This window comes from Leuresthes tenuis, unplaced genomic scaffold, assembly GCF_036924035.1.
Source record: "Leuresthes tenuis unplaced genomic scaffold, fLeuTen1.0.hap1 SCAF_8, whole genome shotgun sequence".
Taxonomy (NCBI): Eukaryota; Metazoa; Chordata; class Actinopteri; order Atheriniformes; family Atherinopsidae; genus Leuresthes; species Leuresthes tenuis.
The window spans coordinates 35,468,826-35,474,408 of NW_027325362.1; the positions used below are offsets into that span (position 1 = coordinate 35,468,826).

Genomic DNA, 5,583 nt, shown 5'->3' on the forward strand with positions numbered 1-5,583 from the left:
CTTCGTCTGACGCCTTAGCTCCTTTGCTGTTCACTGACACTTCCTCATGGTCAGCTGAGATGCGATTGAAATGCACCTCTGCTGCCTCCTCAATGCACTGAACCTCACTGAGCACACCGAGCCTGGACCTGGCTGGCAGCCAAATATCTTCCTGTGAGAAGTTCACCACTTGAACTGGAAACACTTGCTTACTAGACTGCACTAGGGTGGGAACCACAACAAGGCCATTTGGCAGGGGGGTGCTGATAGGCTCTAGCATCAAGGTCTCATCTGGGGAGAGTTGCTTGAGCCCTTTCGCGTACACTGTGGCAACTGAAGCTGCTGGCACATGCACCGTGTCCCTTTCTGCTATCCTGGCTGTAGATGCCCTCACTAAAGCTTCACATGTTTGCATTCTCTGAAAGGCTTCCCTCCAGGCTGTGTCTAACTTTTCTCCAAGGGATGAATCAAAACTGGCAATCACCAACTCCCTGCATTGTTTTATCACATTCATTCCAATGAGTACTGGGAGAGACCCTTCAGTTGTCAGACTGTTATGTTTGCTCTGCTGCCCTGTTCCTTTCCCTTCCGTTTTAGATCGATTTGAATCTAGCTCTGGATATTCTGACCCTCGCTGTTCTCTGACAGGATTCCTGACTACCAAAAACCCACACTGAGGTGTACCCCATTGCCTACACGTCCAACTCAATATAACCTATGTAAGGTATTGGCAGTGAGTTAGCTGCAGTAAGCTTGAGCCAGTTGGCTGTAGAGGTTATGTCTTCATTTTTTCAGAGTAACTGCTGTTGAAAAAACATCTCAGAGATGGTGCTAACCTGACTCCCAGTATCCAACAGGGACCTGGCCATAACTCCTCCCACCTCAATATCCACTTCTGGACACACACCTGCCGCTCACTCAAAAAATCTCTCACGTGTAAGGGTTTGGGAGCCTTTGATCTCACCTCGGATTGCCCGGCTCTTGGCAACCGAGGGCGCTAGTTTCCCATAGAAAGTGAATTACAGGCAGCAGACTCACCCTGCTGTTGGCATGGTCTGCATTCCCTTGCAATGTGTCCCACTCCTTTACACTTAAGACAGACAGGTTTTACATCATCTGTGAACTGGAGTGTCTAGGTTTCCCATCTTTGTATGACTTTCTCTTGAAAACCACTCCTTCCTTCATCACATTGACTAGCTCCCCAATGGCTTTACCTTGCTCAGAAACTACTTTGAGGATTTCTTCTAGTGTGGCAGATGACTTCTCTTGTGCATTACCAGGAGCCTGGCATCTAACACCCCCACTATCACTTGAAATGTTCCTGCTCTTCACAACTTTAATGTTACTGTGTCCGTCCTCCTGAGACCAAGCAATCGCCTCCTTACGCACATCAAAAAGTGAGGACTCTGGGTTTTCCCTAACCATTTTGCGAAGCTCCCTTCTAAGAGTAGGATCTTTAACCCCCTCCACAAACTGGTCTCTGACAGCCATTTTAGAGTCAGATACTGCATCTGGCTTTTGCTTAAGAACTGAGCGAAGGATCTGAGATAGTATGTGCGAGTACTCAGAAAAATCTTCACCCTCAAGTTGGTGACGACCATAGAAGGTCTGTAGGAGCTGGGCCACACTGCGCTTCTCTCTATAAGCCTCTCTGAGAACTGTGAAGATTTCATCATTGTTCCTTTACTTCACCATCTGTACATAATTTTACCTCTTCAAGTGCTGAGCCTCAAAGGAGAGAAAGAATGAAGTCAACCTGATCATCTTTATTAAGCCCCTAGCTTCATCAAGAAACTCATCAATAGAACAACCATCCACAGGTACCATCCCACTAAAAGGTTGTATAGGACGTTCCCTTGGTAGGTACACATATGAACGGTTATCCCCATCACTCAGAGCAGTTATTTTGGTCACAGTTTCTTCATACTTATTGCTCAGTTCTGTACATTTGGCCTGAAGCTCTGCTACAGCATCCATCTCTGGGTCTTCCTCCAAGCCATATTGATCATCACCGTTATCCTGAAACATGGTGTCTATGCAAATTTTATTCAATACCAGGATACAGAAAGTCTCTTAGAAGCCTCTCGAGCTGGGGTGCGTTGATAGCCTCCTTTCTTGTTCACTGGTCTGCAGTCCCTGCCTGCACCTTCAGGAAAGCCATGTTGTCGATCTCCTCCAACACCAGGCGCCAAAGGTCCCTGCCACTATAGTTATTCTGCACTCCAGTATCCTAATTCTGTTTACTTAACATAAAACTGCAGGAAAAATTCTGAACAACCAATTTTGCAGAACCCCACTCCTGGTACCAAAATGTGGTGCCTGGCAAGTTCTGGCAACAGAAGTCAGTATACAGTACAAACAAAATATAACAAGAGTGCAAAAATAACTATAATGACTGATCTCTGTAACACCAACAGCACACACATTCCCAGTCAAACATCTTACATTTACAGACATTAACAAACAATCATTGCATATGTGAATGTACTGACATGGTTATCCGTCCGCAACACCAGACACTGCAGAGACGAGGCTCTCCGCCATTATGGGAAACCCGTGAATCCGCTTAAACAACAGCTCACTCCATCCAGAACCAAACCCACATGTCCGTGTTGCTCTAATCAATATGGTGTCTCACATCCGGTTCTTCTTTCGGACTGTAAACCAAATACCACAGCCCATGGTGGGACTCCTTAATTGAGACAGCGCCATCTAGTGGTGTAACTCTCTAGTTCTTTATTTCCCACCTGGCTACATGTAAGTAAAAATCTTCTCAGAAGCTGTATAGTTAGTAATGTAAACTCGAAAAAAATGGTCAGACAAGACAGAATTTTGAGGGAATACTATTAACTGTTCACTCTCAATGCCATAAGTCAGCACAAGATCAAGGGTATGATTAAGGCAGTGAGTAGGTCTGTGAACACTTTGAGAAAATCCAATAGAGTCTAATATAGAATTAAAGTTAATATTTAGGTTGTCATTTTCAACATCTACATGAATATCAAAGTCACCCACTACAATGACTTTATCTGTACTCAGCACTAACTGTGATAAAAACTCTGAGAATTCAGACAGAAACTCAGAATAAGGGCCAGGTGGACGATACACAACAACAAACACAAGAGGTTTTTGTGATTTCCACTTTGGGTGGGAAAAACTGAGAATCAGAGATTCAAAAGAGCTAAAACTAATCTTGGGTCTAGGACTGATTAGTAACCCTGATCTGAAGATAGCTGCCACTCCTCCTCCTCTGCCTGTGGTTCGAGGAATGTGAACATTTAAATAGTCAGAGGGAGTTGATTCATTAATGCCAACATGATCCTCCTGATGCAGCCAGATTTGTGTAAGACAAAATATGTCAATGTGATGTTCACCAGTCAAGTGATTCACTAACCGTCAGGATTTAGGTTTTTGTTTCATGTATTGTCTTGTCACTTCCTGTTTTATTTTGAAATATTGACGTCTCCTCTCTTTTCAGATAACTTGCTCTTCCTCCCGTGTCCAGCGTCTGATTGTCTTCCCTGATTCTGCCTGTTCCCCTGGGATCCTCTTGTGTTTATTGATTGGGGAGGCAGCATCAGGTGGGAAGCTACAGAGAAGTGTGTAAGACTACAACTCTGCATCCTGGTCTCAACCCTGGGTTGTCATGTTTTCGAATGACTAATAAATTTGTAGAAATGAGAGCCGCTCCATCAAAAGTGGGATGGATGCCGTCTCTCCTCATCAGACCAGGTTTTCTCCAGAAAGATTGCCAATTATCTATGTAGCCCATGCTGTTTGCTGGACACCATCTAGACAACCAGCGATTGAAGGAGGAAATGCGACTAAACATGTCATCACTAGTCAGATTTGGCAGGGGTCCAGAGAAAACTACAGAGTCCGACATTGTTTTGGCAAAACTATACGCCAATGCAACATTTATTTTAGTGATTTCTGATTGGCGTAACCGGGTGTCATTACCGCCAACGTAAATAATTATTTTACTGTGTTTACGCTTATACTTAGCCAACAGTTTTTAATAGGATTCTACGTCGTCCGCTCTGGCCCTTGGAATACATTTCAATTCAATTCAATTCAATTTATTTATATAGCGCCAGATTACAACAATTGTCATCTCAATGCACTTAAGTAATATAGTCCAATTCAAGCCAATTGGAATTCAATTCATTGTAATCATAATCCAATTAATTCATATAGAGCCAATTCAAAAATTAACCTCTGGCAGAACCAGACTCAGGAAGGGTGTCCATCCGCCTCGACCAGCTGGGGTTTGAGAAAAGAGGGAAAAGAGGGGGGGAAAACACCATAACGCCATTCAAAGGATATCTGTTGGAACAGGGAAACAAGTTAATAACCACAATAATGTCACATGTACATAAAATCAATTGAGAAATTAAACAGGGGGAAAAAGAGAGCAAAGTGAGGAAAGGTGTGACAGATGAGGTCCCCCAGCAGTCTAAGCCTATAGCAGCTTAACTATGGGATGTTTCAGCATCACCTGAGCCATCCCTAACTATAAGCTTTATCAAAAAGGAAAGTTTTAAGCCTAATCTTAAAAGTGGAAAGGGTGTCTGCTTCCCAGACATTTACTGGCAGCTTATTCCACAAGAGAGGGGCCTGATAACTGAAGGCTCTACCTCCCATACCTGACTATAGTCACTGGTGTCTCCAATGCCACATTTCTGACTATAGAGCTGCCAATTACCAGGGTTTTGTCCTCAGTGGGTGTGTTGGTGAGTGGGGAAAATCTGTTTGAAACGTGGACAGGTTGATGATGAACCACAGGCTTGACTTTAGGACTATACTTCGTGGCTCAGCACTGGCTAAAGGGGCCTGACTAGCTATTGGGTGGTTTTCAAGGGTGCAGAGCCGAGCTCCAATTCAGATAACCTTGCCTCCAAAACTACAAAAAGACTACATTTGTTACATGTACCATTACCACTAAAGGAGGCAGAGGAGTAACTTAACATCTGACACACGGAGCAGGTGAAAGCAGGAGATGGAGGGAGAGAACTGGTAGCCATGCTAAGCTAGAGAACCCGACACACCGCTAAAAAGTGAAAAATAAAGACTAAAGATCTGTAGGAGTGAGTGTTAGAATATAACAAGTATGCAATAGAGTAAACTTTGCAAAAATGTGTAAATTAGAAGGAGAAATGATTATTAATAGTCCAAGAGGAGCAAGAAATTCCACAGTCCACAATCAAGGTAACAGGAAGTGATGCAATACGTCTTACCGCAAAGCGTCAGCAAGTTTTGATACCAGCCTTATGTCAGATGCATTTGCAGAAGCTTCATTATTGGCTACATAACTGCTTCAATATCATGCACTATCCATGGTCTTGAACCACTAAAACCCATATTAATTTAAAATTTCCTATAGCTGAAGACTGAAGCCTAACCACACTTATGCAAAAGAAAGAATATGTTTATGTATATACATTTGGCAGACCCTTTTATCCAAAGCAACTTACAGGTAGGCAGGTAGGGTAAGGCAGTCTTTCCTAAGGACTCCTACTGGAGGTAGTAATATCAAATAAAGTAGTAAAATCTCTACCAGCCACAGCAGAACAGCATAGTTTATACAGTATATTATCAGCAACT

General features: G+C 43.3%; 1 pseudogene; it reads right to left on the bottom strand.

Annotated features, from left to right (window-relative positions):
- Positions 1–1,086: 1,086 nt before the first annotated feature.
- LOC140312519 (uncharacterized) lies at positions 1,087–5,225 on the bottom strand (annotated as a pseudogene).
- Positions 5,226–5,583: the final 358 nt, after the last annotated feature.